A 17,402-nucleotide genomic window follows, 5' to 3' on the forward strand; every position below is an offset into this window, starting at 1 on the left:
TTTGGTACATAGAATGTATTGAGGCATACTAATTACATAAATAGAAGATGACAATATAGTTTGAATATCTATTAGATTAAAATTCTTACTATCATCACTTAGTACACAATACATTTATAGTAAATAGGTAATGTAGCTAACAATACTCATACTAACATAGATTATTAGCTTATGTAATATAGCTTTTAACACCTCAAAACCATATCAACAATATCCTAAATTATATTTTAATATGTTGAACCAATATTTTCCAAATATGTTCTCTTATATCTTTAGTGGCAACACTAAAGCCATCTCCCTTTTTGTAAAAGAGTTGAATACCTCTTGACAAATTAACTGCATGATCTTTAGTGCATGTTGGTACACTATCCTTTTTCAAATATTCCCACATTAGTTCTTTCAATAATTCATCTTGGAAGGAATTAAGATAGTCCAAAGCTGCTTCTTCTATTGAATTAGGATTATCTCTCATATAGCATCTTACACAAGAAGCTTCCTCACCCCTAGTAGCTTCAACCTGTATTTCATCACACATTGTAATTTTAACTCAAAAATATTTCATAAATTAAATAAGACATTAAATGAAGGATAGAGAAATTAAAAAATAGATAAGCTCCATTTTTTGAATATACCTTGAATGTACTAATATCATTGCTCAATCAAAAGGTGTGTGACAAAATATCATGGAACCTTGAAGGAAAATCAAAATTTGGAAGAATTTTCTCAAGAAGAAGTGTATCTAATGTTAAAACAGGTTGTAGAATAAGTATTCGAGCACCACCACTAATTTTCCCATTCTCCAAGTACTCCTCAAAAGTTGGTATATAACCAGTAGCTAGCCACTCCGCTTCTTGCAAGTAAGCATTGATGAACAGATCCCACTACATTACATATTAATCATTTATGAATATCATTTTTTTTGCATTAGCAACTATATATCTTTCATATAGCTATTAAAATATAATAAATCAACTGGATAAATGTTTGAGATTTATACATGTGCATTTATTTAAAAAAAAAATATTAAAGATATATATGCTAGTTTATATTATTAATACAAATAGGTATATGTTAGAACTTTAGTTACAAGTACTTACAACATTTCTAGCATAAGCGAGTGTGTCTTGTCCTTGGGCTTTGATTATCTCTTATGTTATTTCATTCATCATTTCGTAAAACATGATGAACACAACTTTCATATATTCAGGAAGGCAATCCACAGAGCTTGGATCCCATCTAAACAAAAAAGAGAACAAACAATAATATCATGAACAACTAATATTTTGTACTAAAATATCTCAATATAAATGTCTCATTTAATTTTGTATGGGTTGTTCAAATTTAATTTGTTTTACCTTTCAAAGGCATTTGTGAAGAGTTTGAGTTCCTCCAGTGTCCCATATGTGTCATATATATCATCAATAACTGTTGCAAGAGAAGCAATTTTTGCAAATCGAATTCTAAAAGAAAAATCCTTTGGCTCTACACTCCCTCCTGCCGCCCAAAAATAAAATTCCACATATCGATTGCGAGCAAATGTTAGTTGGCGAACACCCGACTCCATTGACCACCTAAATAAACATGCAAACAAAACATAACACTTTCATAACTTATCTAATAGAATTTTTTTTTATACTACTATTTTTCCATTTGACATTATTTGTGTGTATCAACATCAATTTCAATCACAAATAGTTTACCAACTTTGAAAGTATTTGCAGTTCTCGTTGTTGCATGGACTGCACCATATTGAAGTCTAACTTTGCTAGATCTAAAATCTTCTTGTTACTCTCAGATGTCATCCTGTATATGAAGATATTGTGCTCTTATACTTAGAGAAACATATGATATCTAGAAAATTAAAATATAATGATAATGGATTTTTACTTAGATGTCCTCTTGTTATACCATGAAGTTTCAGCTCCATATATGTCGATATAATTCCTTGTTTCCAATCTAGGCATGTTGGTGTGCCAACCATACTCTAGATTAAATTCTATCTATTGCACCACAAAAAAAATAAAAAATATCAAACGCAGTTAAGAAAAAACAACTCACATACTTTGATATGCAAAATTATCAAATTTGTATGCATTGGGTACCTCTCGTGAAAGATTAGAATAATTGATCTTTGGCAGAACTTGTTTTAAATGTCTAGCTGCAAATGTTTTAGCCTCTTCCATGACTTTCTCTCCATGAAAGGCAATGAGTGAAACATGATATAAATTTAGAATTGTCTTTATTTCTTTGATTGATTGATCATATGAACTCAAAAACTGACCATCTTTTCCTTTGAAATTCTCCAATACAGCTTCAATTATTTAAAAAAAATCATTAATACAATAAATCGTTATCAAAATTATTCAATATAATTAATATATTAATAATAAAACAATAAAGCAATAAAGTAAATGATAAAGTAGAAACTTTTCTTTAATAAAGAAAAGCCACTAACAAAAGATTCTTTCCTAAAACAAAATGTCTTTAGCAAAAGTATATACCATTAAATGTTTGTCTTATATATAACCTAAATCATACCTGAAGAGACATCGTATTTGTGCAGGCGAAGAATTCGAAGTGCCAAGGCTATTGTGTTCAGAGCTGTGCAACTACCTCCATCATTTCCAATGCGTTTGTCATTCCAATACCTATTACCCAGTAAATGGATTGCTTCAATATATCAATATTTTTCATAGAGTGTGATTTGAAATGTTGATGTAAAATCTTAAACACAATTGAATCCAAAAACAACATAATTCTTTTTAACTTTATTCACAGACACCTCCATTACTAACTACAATTTGGATGGGAGGAAGAGGCGGGTGGGAGGGCCCTTACTATTCTATGGTAGTGTAACACCAGCATTCTAAGGGGATAGGGAAGGGCACTATCGCCACCGATCTCCATTGATCTCCCATTTCATTCACGAAACGAGATCTAAAAGATATGCACAAATCTTGATTTTAACAGCATTCTCTCAGAAAAGTTTCTTCGAAGAAACTAACCTGTATACATAATCAAGGGACTCCTTTATTTCCTTTTGAAAATGCCGATCGATTCCAAGGCGTTCAACGTTGTCCACCATGGAAAGGCGTTCCTGGGCAGAAGAATTATGAGTTGACATTCCATTGAACATCTCCTTCACTTCCCTAATCAGTTTCTCTGCACGTTCTACATAACAAGGAGCCTACAGGCAGCGCAATACAATAAATCAAGCGAAGAAAACATATCAACAGAACAAAGCAAAACTTGAAAAGTAACTTACGTTGTAGGCTTTTGGAAGGGAGTTTATGAAATCATCTTCCCACAAGTTGGGGTGATGATTGTTTTTGCGACGCGCAGTGGATTGTTGAGTGGTTGAAGCCTTGCAAAGGATTAAATCCAGACTTCTTCTGCTTGGCTTTGGAAACACATGAGAAAACATCTTAAGCCCATTACTGGCTTTCTGTGTGGGTGGGTAGTTGAGTCCCGAAAATCCCAGAGTGAAACGAGAAAGAGAGATGGAAGCCATTATCAGAATGATTTGAGAGGTGCAAAAGCTTGATGGGTATTTAATGCCTCAATTCCACATTTATTTTTGTGCTTGGTACGACGCTAACTTATGTGTAGCGTGGAAGATAATGAGTACCCAAATCCCAATTGGAGAAATTATATTCTGATGTGGATTGAAAGTCTCATTTGTGGAGCTGGTGATATATGCTTGTACGACGATCTAACTTTTCGGACGATTGATTATCTTGTCGAGCTGGTGAAAGAATGTAGTTAGAGTGATAAAATCTCAGGAACAAGCATGTGATATTATTATGAGTGCTTATACGACGAGCTAGCTTTTTATACGATTGATTCGAGCTGGCGAAAGACTGTATTTAGAGCTATTTAGAGCTATTTTAAGGAACAAGGGTGGCCTCCATCATCTTTTTGTTTTTTAAAGTCTAGTTGTAATTCAAACATGTTTTGGAGCATTTTTATTTCTTTATTTTGTTTGTTTTCTCAGGTGAAATAGGGACCCATTTCAAAGCATTTAAAATCATTTTATTTGTTTTCTTCAATATGAAATAAGGGTCCACTTTTATAAAAAGTAGAAATCATTTTGTTTGTTTCTTTTGCACAAAATAGACACCCACCACCCCACCCCAAGTACTAGAAATCGCTATTATTCTCATACCATTGGATGACATATATTTTTTCTCTTAATTATTGAAAACTACAGCCATTCCATCATCTTTTTGTTTTTTAAAGTCCAGTTGTAATTCAAACATGTTTTGGAGCATTTGTATTTCTTTATTTTGTTTGTTTTCTCAGGTGAAATAGGGACCCATTTCAAAGCATTTAAAATCATTTCATTTGTTTTCTTCAATATGAAATAAGGGTCCACTTTTATAAAAAGTAGAAATCATTTTGTTTGTTTCTTTTGCACAAAATAGACACCCACCGCCCCACCCCCAAGTACTAGAAATCGCTATTATTCTCATACCATTGAATGACATTTTTTTTCTCTCAATTATTGAAAACTACAGCCATTCCATCATCTTTCTGTTTTTTAAAGTCCAGTTGTAATTCAAACATGTTTTGGAGCATTTGTATTTCTTTATTTTGTTTGTTTTCTCTGAGGTGAAATAGGGACCCATTTCAAAGCATTTAAAATCATTTTATTTGTTTTCTTCAATATGAAATAAGGGTCCACTTTCATAAAAAGTAGAAATCATTTTGTTTGTTTCTTTTGCGACAAAATAGACACCCACCGCCCCACCCCCAAGTACTAGAAATCACTATTATTCTCATACCATTGGATGACATATATTTTTTCTCTCAATTATTGAAAACTACAGCCATTCCAATTTTAAACAAATTTATTTTATTGAAAATTCTATCTACTTAAAATGCTAACTACCCAATCTTATTTGACATGTGATGATATTATTAGATAGCTTGCATGTTACCTTTTTTTTAAAGTCAAGTTGCATTTGAACATGCCTTGGAGCATTTGTATTTATTCATTTTGTTTGTTTTTCTTGAGGTGAAATCGAGACCCATCCCATGAGCATTAGAAATTATTTTGTTTGTTTTCTTTGACATGGAATAGGGACCCACTTTCACAAGTTGCGGAAATTGGTTTGTTTGTTTCCTTTGAGATGAAATAGGGACCCATCCCCACAATCACTAGAAATTGCTATTAATGGCATACTGCTGTATGACATGCATTTTTATTATCTCAATTATTGAACGTAGCAACCATTCCAGTTTAATTTATTTTATTTTATTGACATTGTTACTTCACTATAGACAATTCTATTACAATTTAAAATCTCAATTATATGACTTAGAATTTATATATGATTGATAGTTTTTTTTTGGTTATTTTGATTTATTTATTTTAAGCTAGTCATAAATTCATGCTTCAAAACATGTTATAATATTATTTGGAGCATCTTGAAAGTATTTGTATTTGATTGTTTGTTTGTTTCTTTTAAGAGGGTCCCTAGAATTTAAATATTATTGATATTGAATATTTTAGATTTTTTTTTTAATTTGTTTTGAGCTAGTGATAAAGTCACATATTAAACAAAATCTAATAATACTATTTGGAGCATGCTTAGAGCATTTGTATTTACATGTTTGATTTACACCTTCTGAGTGAAATAGAGACTAGAATGTGTACATGATTGATATTGTCTATACTAATTGTTTAGTTTTTTATTGATTTGAACCAATAACGAAGTCCATTGAAAAATGTGTAATAATATTATTTGGATAATTATTGGAGTATTTTTATTTGATCATTTTGTTAATTTCCTTGATATCCACCATGCATTGTCAACCATGTGGAAATCCTATTATTGTAATATTGGGTGATCTATATTTTTTCTTTCAATTATTAAAAGCTGCAACCATTCTAATTTAAAATTATTTTATTTTATTTACATCATTTTATTAGTATATGAAAAATTATTTATTAATATTTATTAAATATATTTTTTGAAGTAATTTTATAGTTATTCATATAAGGGATGATGTATTCACCATCAATGGTAATTATTTTTACTTTCAAAGTTTTACATATATAAGTATTAACTTTTATCGAAATTAGTATATTTTTTTTTATCGATATAAAGTTACTATTTACTAAGTGTCTTGGAGGTCATGGTGGTTTTAGAAATCCAACTTCTCATTAGGTTCTTATGGCACTTTGAATGGTCATTTTAAACTAAATTTATCCCATCCTTAAAAATAATAACCACCTAGGAACTAACAGTAAACAAAGTGCCCAAAAATAGTAGGTTAGTACTTTGGTTACAACATATTTTATCCTCTACCATTAATGATTATTTTTGCATGGAGAGGAATTGAGATATGATAACTAGTTTGGAAACCCCCTTTAGGAGGTAAAATGTTATATAGATGGGGCTTAAGGTAGCGTACTAATGTAAATTACTTAGCAAGTAGAAATTTTTTATTTAACATGCTAAAAGATTCAAGATTGAAGATAATATAGACTTTGATCTCTCTCAAAGTATAGTTAACTTAAACAATCAAGAAGCTGTTATGATCTTGCTACGCCCTTGGCTTTATTAGTCGATGAATTCTTATTGCTATGAAACCCATTACTACCACCACTAGTAGTGGTGATAAAACAAAGTAATGTCCAACCTCTTAAATATGCTTTGCTATAACATACATGAGCATGGTGACTCAGCCATGGAATTTGTTTCCAATATTTCTCTAAACATCCAAATCTAAATTCTTGAATTAACAATTACATTAATATAAATATATATATATATATATGACTACAGATGTATGTGTGTATTAAGTTACTCTCAAATTTGAGATTATTACTCAAATTTATTTAAAATTATGTCCATTTTAAGATATTTAAATAGAATTTATAATGAAGATGATTAACATGAGGGAGACAACCTTGACCAGATTAACTAGTTGATAGGGGTGAAAAATTAAAAAATGAATACTAAACTGACCCTAACAACTCTAGGGTAACCAGCCAAACCCTAGAAGGTTACTTATCTCAAGGATCTTGGCAATGATGGAAACATTGACATTTTCCCATGTCTGGAACCCTCTCCCTGATGATACTCTCTCTCTCTCTCTCTCTCTCTCTCTCTCTCTCTCTCTCTCTCTCTCTCTCTCTCTCTCTCTCTCTCTCCCTTCTCTAAGGATGATAGAATCTCCTACATCCTCTTAGACATGAAAAGGTAGTTAGATATACTATTTTTTTGATGCAAGGTTTCAAAATGAGAAAGCGTTAATTGCTAGAATTAATATAATTTATTCCATAAATCCATCAAATAGATGTTTTTTGTTTGCAATATGACGTAATTGATTATGTGTTGCATTGATGTTTTGTCATTGATATAAACACTAGCTGTTATGGCTGGTTACCGACATACATTATGAAGCTAGGTCTTGTTACACATTTTCTGGGTGATTTATGGGTTCATTTTGTGTTTCCTTCTTGGAGTTATTAGCATTGTGTTTTCTATTTTTCCCTATGCTTTTCCATCTTCCTTGTTTGAATTATGGGAGGAGACATAAGTTGAGTGGAGCCACTTTCTTGTGATGGGTTCCACAAGAATGGATTGGTTTGGAGGATTTTAGAGGATAGTGGCTTGGTTCCATACTCAAAGAAGCTCCATGGGTTTGATTGTGATGCTAATAAGATGTTCCTAAAGACAAAATTCTCTTAGCTTATGTGTAGGACATTACTATTTCTAAAGCTTTGATTGCTCAAATTATGGGTTCTTCAAGAAAGGAAAAAAGTTTTTCAAGGATAGGAAAGCTTCTTCGGATGCAATCAACATGTTTTTGAAGGACAAGGAAAGAGGCAAGCTTGTTAAGGAAGACATGTCTGAACCAGTGACTATTCATTGTGATAACACTAGTGCTATTAATGTTTTAAAAAATCTTGTATTACATGCAAGAACAAAGAACATTGAGTTGAAGTATCACTTTATGAGGGAAAGAGTACATGAGAAGAAAGTAAAAATGGAGTATGTGTCTAGCAGAGAGCAGTTAGCAGATATATTCACTAAACCTTTGCCTAAGACAACCTTTGAATATCTTGGAGGTAGATTAAGGGTTGTACCCCTAAACAAGATCAACTAAGATGCTGGTGATGCATCAATCCGATGAATTCATTGAATATCTTTCAATTTTGGATTGATGTGAAGTGGGATACTCCTCAGGGGGAGCAACTATGATGAGATAAGCAGAGATGAATACAACAAAGGTATTTGCACCTTTGGCATTGCTATCAAAGGGTGAGAAAAATTAGTTAAAGATCAGCCATGTGAAGAAGAACTAGATAACCGACAGAAGAGGAGATGTTGAGAAGGATGAGAAACTCACAAGTGGTTATCCTCTAGTGGAAGAGTGATTCTTCTGAAGACTGTGGTGCAAGCACTTCCCATTTATAGGTGTTTTGTGCAGGTTCCCCCCTTTAGTTTTGTGAGAGAGTTTGATGCTCTTTCCTGTCAATTTCTTTGGTTTGGTAGTTTTCTTTCTTCTAAGTGGAGTTTAGTTAAATGGGACTTTGTTTGTAAACCGAGACATGCTGGGGGTCTTGGCCTCAGATCTATTGCTTTGATTAGCAAAGCCTTGATTGCTAAGTTGTATTGGAGGTGGTGTAACCGTCAAGATTAAGATTGGGCCAAGATTTTAACCCACAAGTATCTCCCTGGTGCTAATGATCATGAGGTGCCTCATCTTAGTTTAGTGGGTAGGGGCTCTTGTATCTGGGATACTCTTAAAAAAGGTGCCCAACTTAGTAAAGATGGCCTTTTTCTGGATTTGTAATAGAGGCTTTGAATCTCTTTTTTGGTAGAACTCTTGGGATGGTCACCCTCCTATTCTGTCTAGTTATCCACAACTTTAGTCTCTTTGTAAGATTTTCACTTATGCTGGATGGGTTAAGGTGGAGAATTTTAAAATGGTTAGGCGCATTGGATAGGTTGAGGTGACTTGCTGAAAGGATCCTCTTGAATGACCCTTGGGTAGATCGGGTGAGGATTGTGTGGTGTTGGTTAATATCTTGGAGGGTAGGTTATGTAGTTCCCTCAAGGAGAGAGATATTTTGGCTTGGGGTCCTAACCCAAAAGGCAAGTTTTTTGTTATTAAAGGTTATGCTCAGCTTGATAGGCAATTGCATGGCCCAATGGATGTTCCCTAGTGGAAGAAGGTTTGGAATAGCTTCTCTTGGCCAAAATGTATTTTTTTCTTATGGCTAGTTGCTCAGAGGAAATGCCTCACATGGGAGAATCTTCGTAAGAGAGGCTTCCAGGGACCATCTATATGTTATCTTTGTATGCATAACGAGGAAGACTACTCCCACTTGTTTTTTCTTTGCCCTTTCTCTAGGGAGATTTGGCACAAGTGGTGGGAGGCTTGGCAACATGATTGTTTTCATGCTACTTCCTTAATTGACTTTTGGGATAGCCTGGGCAGACCCCCAACAAAGACCTTTTTTCTTCAAGTGGTCTGGGCTATTGGGCCAACCCTTATTATCTGAAATTTATGGTTGGAAAGGAATTAGAGGGTCTTTTGTGATTCACATATAGCGAGTCCTCAGCTGTGGCAGAAGATAGTTAATAGGCTTCAGAAGACAATCTTGGCTAAGTGCAATTTGTCTGAAAATGTTGATCCGGGTGATCATGCTATTGTAAGGAATCTGCAATTGGAAAACATTAAAATGGATTGTGTTGCTGGAAATAGATCTCGACTTGCGAAGCAACAGATAAGTAGGGATGGAAGGTGGATTCCCCCTCCTCTGGGAATCTTAAAAATTAATATAGATGGCTCTTCCCATGGGAATCCTAGACATGCGGGTATTGGAGGTATAGGTAGAGGTGATGATGGTTGTGTAGTTTTTTTCTTCTCTATTTATATTGGGCAGCACTCTAACAATCTTATGGAGGCCCTAGCTATTAAGATTGATGTTGAGCGAGGTTGTTCTTTAGGATGGAGGAAGATTATTTGTGAGTCATATTCTCAGATTGTTGTGGACATGTTGAACAAATAGAATTTGAATGATGTGAGTTGGCAATTAGCTTCTGTGATCAGACAAAATTTATAACTGTGTAATACATTGGAATTTATCTCCTTTTGTCATATTCCCAGGGAGTGGAATAAAGTGACTGATTGTTTGGCCAAGTGGGCTTTAGAGCATGTTGATGGTTGGGATTTTAGTGGAAGAGATGGTCTACCTCCTAATTATCTTGAAACTTTAGACATTTTAATGCTAGAAGACAGGATGATGCAAGAGCACCCGATGGTGTAGGTTCAATTTCCCTTTTATGTATGTTTCCTTTTCACTGTCTTTTTGAGGCCCTTCGAGGCTCCTGATGAGCTTGGCTTTTTGTATGATTCGAAAGGCCTTCGGCCGTACTTTGTACCAAAGTCATCTTTCTGAGGGATTTCCGAAAAGGTATTATCATTGGAAATCCAATAGTCAGATATAATGCTCTAGTCACTGGACTTTGTAGTGGTGGTGCTAGTGGTTCTTTTTGGATCCTTTTAGTTTTGGTTGTTGTCTTGGTGGGCCTAAGACCCGATCTTTGTATTTATGTGATTTATGAATAAATCTTTACCCTTTTTTTCTAAAAAAAAAATGAGGTAGGGCATATGGATAAAAAGGGGGTTTAGGAAATTAAAAATAAAACTAGGGTTGTTATATTAAAATAATAAAATTTACGTAAATTTTTAGAGGGAAACCTCTTTTCAAAATAAAGACTTGAAATGGGAGACTATTAATATATTAAAGAATGATATTAGGGTTTATCATAACCTAAGGGAATAAGATATTAGGGTTAAGTTTAATTGTATTTATTTACATACAAAGGGGAGAATGTAAATAAATACAACTATATATAATTGTATGTTTAGAATTTAAATGAACAAAAGGAAGAATTTTTTATACACTTTGATTGGGTAAACTATATGTAGTTATATTTAAATGTACTTACACATACACATAGACATATACGTATACATATACATATACATATACATATACATATACATATACATATACATATACATATACATATAAATGTTAAATATTGGAAAACATGGAATTTCAAATTAAAATTAATACAAGAGAGATTGTTAAAATATTTATATAGTAATATGGGTTGTGTCATTAATAAAACAATAAAATGACCCTTTCCGCAATTAAATATATTTGACTATTAGATTAATATTAATATAGAGGGATTTATATTAATATTAATATGTCGGGGTTGGGACAATCACGATTAAAGGATGCTTATAGCTATAAAGTCCTAATGGTTATTATAATCAACTCTAAATGAGGATGGACTTAAATAATTATCTCAAAAAGGGAATGAAATATTAACCTTAGAATAAATTAGATTCTACGTGAATGGAGACGATTACAAATACTTAGATGTAATTTAATTATAAAATGATTAAAATATTATAATGTTGTTTGGTTCTTTATATTCATTTGCTCAACTAATTAATATTAATACAATGAATTTGTATTAATATTAATTCAATGGATTATGGAATTATTTAATTTATATAAGGAAATAATATTAACATTAAATATAATTACAATTGAAGATTGCAATTGGGCGAATTAATTAATATCAAAGTTGTATTAACTTTATTGGAATATTTTATTTAGCTTTAATTGATGATAGGAATTATGAACAAAATTATCAGAGATTGAAATATAATTTATTAGGAATTATATTTAAGAGAAACTAAGTGGTTTCCAACACTTGGATTAAAATTTAATTAATTTAATTATTAGATTTCTTATGGACTTAGGAGAAGTTCTAAAGTCTCTTTTTGTTAAGAGATTAATAAATAATATATCGCTCACATTATAGACTCAATTAAATTGACATTTAGGATATCCTTATAGTGAAACTATGTGACCTATCACACTTAACTAAATGTCGGTCACAAGTAATTTAGTGTTTAAAAAAAAAATTGTTGTTGTGGTTTTGCCCAAAAGTTTGGGCCTCTCTCTCTCTCTCTCTCTCTCTCTCTCTCTCTCTCTCTCTCTCTCTCTCTCTCTCTCTCTCTCTCTCTCTCTCTCTCTCTCTCTCGCGCGCGCGCGCGCGCGCGTTAATGACATGTATGCTCCAAATAAGGATTTGTAATCATATGCTCACTTCATGGTGAAATGGAGAAAACAATTCACATCTAAATTAATTTATATGCATGTCTCTATAATGAATACTCCCTTTACCATGGTTGTATCTCCTTTTACCTCATTTTCTTATAATATAATCACATGTTTGGTTGACATTATATGCTCACGTATGTGTCCTAAATGATTGAGGTTAAGTAGGTGTATAACACTACTTATCCTATTCAAACATATTTGTTAGAAATTGATTATCGCCCTTGTGCTTGTTTGTTTGCTTCCTTGAATGATGTTTGTAATGATATGATCTTTCCTCTTATTTTAATTTAATTTATCATCTCCCTTACGCTCATTTATTTGCTTCCTTGAAAGATATTTAGAATGAGATCATCTTTCCCCTGATTTTAATTTAATTTCTTAAAAAAATAAATATATAAAGATATCACTCTTTTAATATTTATATATTATACATTTCCTTCTTAATTTTATCAATCAAATTGAATTGAATATTGTCCATAAATTTTATACCATCCACACATCTAGTTCATAAACAATCCACAAACATAAATCAATCAAATAAATTTCTTATTAATATAATTCTTTTTTTGAAAGACTTTCGTCTATTTCAAATTATTTAAAAGTGGATAAACTATGTCTACGTGTCAATTGCACTTTCTGGTGGGATTTCTCGCTAGAAAGCGTACAAACTTACTTGTCGCAGATGGGAACCCCTGCAGCCTAGCTCATTCAAAGCCATCTATATTTAATGCAAAATCCAAAATTAAATAATTACAATAGTTGCAAGTGAAAGTGACTTCCTGATGAAAGAATAAATAAACCGAAGAGATTGCGATTAAGTTTGCTGTCTTGAGTCTTCACAAATGTTTATTTTAATGAAGACCTCACACACCATGGTCAAAAACTGTGAGCTGCAACTTCTTCACGTTACCAAATGAATCTTATATAGGTAGTATCTGATCAATCTATACGTATTTCTATTGCCATTGTTCCCACAATCTTCTTTGTTATCTTGTCAATCATGTATTCCACAATATCTATGACGGCTTAAAGGCAGGCCTATGCAGATGCAACAAATGACAAGGCTCAACAGCAAAGCCCAGTTCTATTCCCACCACCTGCTGGTCCTTATTCTGCCTATCTCTTACTTGAGGAAGACGAAAATGATGAGAATGGTGACTCTGCATCAGCCTCCTGCTGTTGGCGAGCCTTCATAAACAGCGTGCGAGAATTGCCATTTCCCCAAGACAAATACTTGACAATCGAATACACTAAAAGTAATGGGGAATTCTTTTGGACAGAATGCGATAGAGTGTATTTCATTCCTGTTTTGGGGCAACCCATCTCCTCCCATTGCTACTATGTCGTGCGAGCTGAGGGCAAGCACAGGGGGTATGGAGATATATACTTTCATGTAATTTGTTCTTTGTGGGGAGTTTTACCTCTTTGTGTTCATATTAAGAGATTAACAATGATATCGAAGTCCTTGTGCTATTCAATCTGTTTTTTGGGGGTAATTAACACTCATATGCATAACGAACTGCCTGATTGTATGTTGATGGGGGGTGACAGATTAGTGGAAACAGGGTCTAGTGAAGAAGACATGGCGACACTTTGCTGTTGTAGATGTGTGAAAGAAAATTGTCCCAGATGTTTGCAACCCACTAACTCATATCAACATATGCAGATAGTTTCGTCGAAGAAGTATAGATTCACATCAAACTGCCGGCTTCTGATGGTTTCCCCCCTCGTTTCCTTCGTAGGAAGACTTGGAGTGTGGTACCCAGAGACATGCGTGGTAATCATCGCAGACTTGCTCATGTTGGAGGGGAAAATACTGAGCTGAGCGAAGGCCCACTGTTGTTATAGGGCCAGCCTTAAACATCACACACTAAGTTTTGACTGCTTAGGTGTGTTGTGGGCCCATTCCTTCCTCTAACCTTCATTCCCGTTCATTTCCGTTCTGCAAACCGTTACTGACCATGGTTCCCGTCCGCATTAATCCCGCCCAAAGTTTAATTTTTAAAACTCTTTTCTCTCGCCCATAAGTTCTCCAACAGTAACACATGAGTTTATGACTGGAGCAGATGCATCCTGTGACCAAATGGGAGCTCTCGAACCGGGATAAATGATGGAAATGCTCTGAAAGGCATGCATGTAAAATGTGGAAGCATAGACAAGGCGCGTGACGTGTTTAACAGGATGCCTCAAAGAAATGTAGTCTCGTTGAATGACATGGTTGTTGGATATGCAGAAAATACATTTGCCTAAAATGATTGTGCCAGACTCCGAACTGTTTGCGTGACTCATATGGAGGAGGTTTTTCCAGTATTGTAGTGTAATTTTCCAAATTTTCGTTAGATATTTCTCAAAGAGAAGAAAAGAAGATGAATAGTAAAAGGTCAATTATGGTCAAGAATATGCAACACAATAAAGGTTGAATAAAAGGAATGCTAATGAGGAGGTTATTATAATTCTAATGGACTTCTATTCAGTTTTTTAATATTTTTATCACATTTTATTGTGATTAGGATGTGTTACTAAAACTTTTTACGAGATAATTGAATTTAATTAATAGTTTGAATTCTTTTTTGCTACATCAATTGGCATCTAATGTTGCAAGTGTGTCTTCATATTTTGTGTCTTAAGAATATGTTCTAAGAAATTAAGTGTTCCCTTTACAATTTACAAAAGTATATTTAGACAACTAAAATTTACACACCATCTTTCAACACATCACGTGTCATTTCCTTTATAACTAATCATATGTATTCGATTAGGGGAGAGGACCTCTAAGTAGTTGAGCACCCTAACTTCACGCTTCTCAAATCCTACATGGAAATTTCAAATCACTCCCAATTTTTTATAGTAGCTTACTTGGAAATCCTTCTACTTATAACTCAGGTTTCAAGGCCACATCATCAAATATGATGCCACATTAGCATGCTTTTTGCTAAGGTGTCCAAAACAACCCAAAAAAAAGGTGAGACCAACAGTCGTACAAAAGGGGGGCCCATACTTGTGCAACTAATGTGGCATCACATGATTGGTTGGTTTTTACAACTAAGGATACATTTCATTCAATTATGGGTATTAAAGTCACAACTATTGGTGCAATATTGTCAAAACATTGGACTTTAAACCAACAAGTATGGCTATTAAATCAACAATTGCTATCACAACAATTGGAACGCTCTCAACTACTGGGTCCTCTCTCCTAATTATGTTATTTTTTGTCTACAATAAATTATATGAGGCCAAATTATGTGAGGGACGTCATAGATACAACATGAATACTCAACAATATCACCCCTAGTAGGGGTTCGAACCTTGGTGGCAAGAATCATGACACCACAACTTAACCATCACATTATGCCATTATCAACAACATAAGCCACACTTGCTCTAGCCTACGAAATTCATTAGTTTTCCTTATATATAGCTAATAGAGATATCTTTCAACCAATAACTAGAATCCAAACGTAAATACGATGAGCGAAAGAGATAGGGTTTCAAATTTCTCTAGCAATGACACTACACAAGAAGAAGAGGACTCAAATGGTGAGGGGGGGGGGATTGCAAAAGGAAATGTGGTTTCAAATGGAAATGGGGGTGGCATTGTTGGAGATGTCGACCTTAGGCTAGGAAGGGGATTTCTCTCCTCACCCTTGTTTCTTTTTTGCTTCCTACTTGGACATTGGAAGGGGTTTTTATCACACATGGTTGGGTCTACCAGTTTATCACTAGTTTCTATTAGGAACATCCATTCTTAGGGTTTGAAGGGACTCTATGGGGGAGCCACTACTTCGCATTTTATTCCTCCTATTCAAGTTTTAAGTTTTATATCTTGAAGGGGGCATGGTGTTCAATCTCCTAGTGTTGATAGGGCTATCTTCTATGGTACCCCTTGTCCCTCCCTTAGCTCCTTTAGTTCTACTTTTAGAGTGGGATTTGCTTCACAAAGTGTTGATGGGATTTTCTATGGAGCCCTCTATTCCTTCCTTTTTTATTTTAGTGCTAGGCTCAGAGTTGTCCTTGCCTCCTCCCTTATTTATGGATATCTAATGACTTGGTTGTTAGATCTTCAACTAAGGGCTATAGATTGCTAATTTTGAGTGACTATGTTTTTTGAGGTTGGATTTTGCTGGACCTTTTCTCCTTTTCTTTTGTTTGTGGGTGGTCTTTCCACTTTTCTTTTATTAGATGGGATTATTGCACCTTCATCTAGTGTCCACCTATGTAACTTGGTTTTTCTTAGGTTAAAATGACAGTTACTTTCACTATTTGTTTATTGTGTTGCTACTATGAGGAGACTAAATTGTTATCATAATATCAATCATTACTCCTTCCCCTCTTGATCATGACTTTGTTCTCATGGGAACTGCTAGTGTCTTGACCTAGTAGTGGATGAAAGTGGTTGATATGCCTTTTGTTGTTGGCAAATATAAGAGGTTTCTTAAAATTCCTAGATGAATAGGCTTAATTGTCTCTTACTGAGGGGTCATGTGCACTCTCACCTTAGTAAGTTTAAGAATCGTAACGTTAGAGTTTTCTTTCCTTTTTACATTGGGTTTCTTTGCCTCTATTAGGTCCTCTGATATTATGGTGGTTAGGTCTTCAATTGGTTCAAGTTTCAGAACATTATTGGGATATTTGATGGTTTTCAACCTAGCATTAATTTTATTCATCTCTAGGTGGTTTACAACTAGAACATCAAAAAGGATAAAATAATTGTTGTTTGATTTGTTTATTATTTCCCTTCAAAATTGGTTTATTAAGCTTTGGCTTCAGATCTAGATTCCTAGATGTTTGGTCTCTTCTAGTCAAGTAGCTTATATTTGTTGCCTTTGTTGGGGGGTACCTTCTTTGGCGCATTCCTTGCTAGTCTTTATTATAGTTCAAGGTGTTTCTTATTGTAAAGGTTTTGAGGATACTTTGAAAACCTATATTTTCTCTAATCTATGTTGTGAAATGAATTTTTCAGTTTAGGGTTGGGATACTTGTTTCTGGTTGCTTCTTTGCTCTAATCATAAGATTTCCTTATTCTCATCAACTACGAAGTGGCACCCAAACTAATAGTCTCTCTATAAAAGATTCTTATCTAACATTGTATTTTATCCTACTTCAAAATTAGAATGAAATAATAATATAAACATCAAAACTTATAATGGCTTATAAATATCACTATATAAGAATGATTTTGTTGGTAAAATTAATGTGTTGTACAGTTCTACAAGATGTGCATGAAATA

The 17,402-nt window shown here is 33.7% G+C and overlaps 1 pseudogene; it reads right to left on the bottom strand.

Moving 5' to 3' along the window:
• Positions 1-220: 220 nt before the first annotated feature.
• Positions 221-3,511, bottom strand: LOC131039511 (alpha pinene synthase, chloroplastic-like; annotated as a pseudogene).
• Between the last annotated feature and the right edge of the window lie 13,891 nt (positions 3,512-17,402).

This window comes from Cryptomeria japonica, chromosome 5 (assembly GCF_030272615.1).
Source record: "Cryptomeria japonica chromosome 5, Sugi_1.0, whole genome shotgun sequence".
NCBI lineage: Eukaryota > Viridiplantae > Streptophyta > Pinopsida > Cupressales > Cupressaceae > Cryptomeria > Cryptomeria japonica.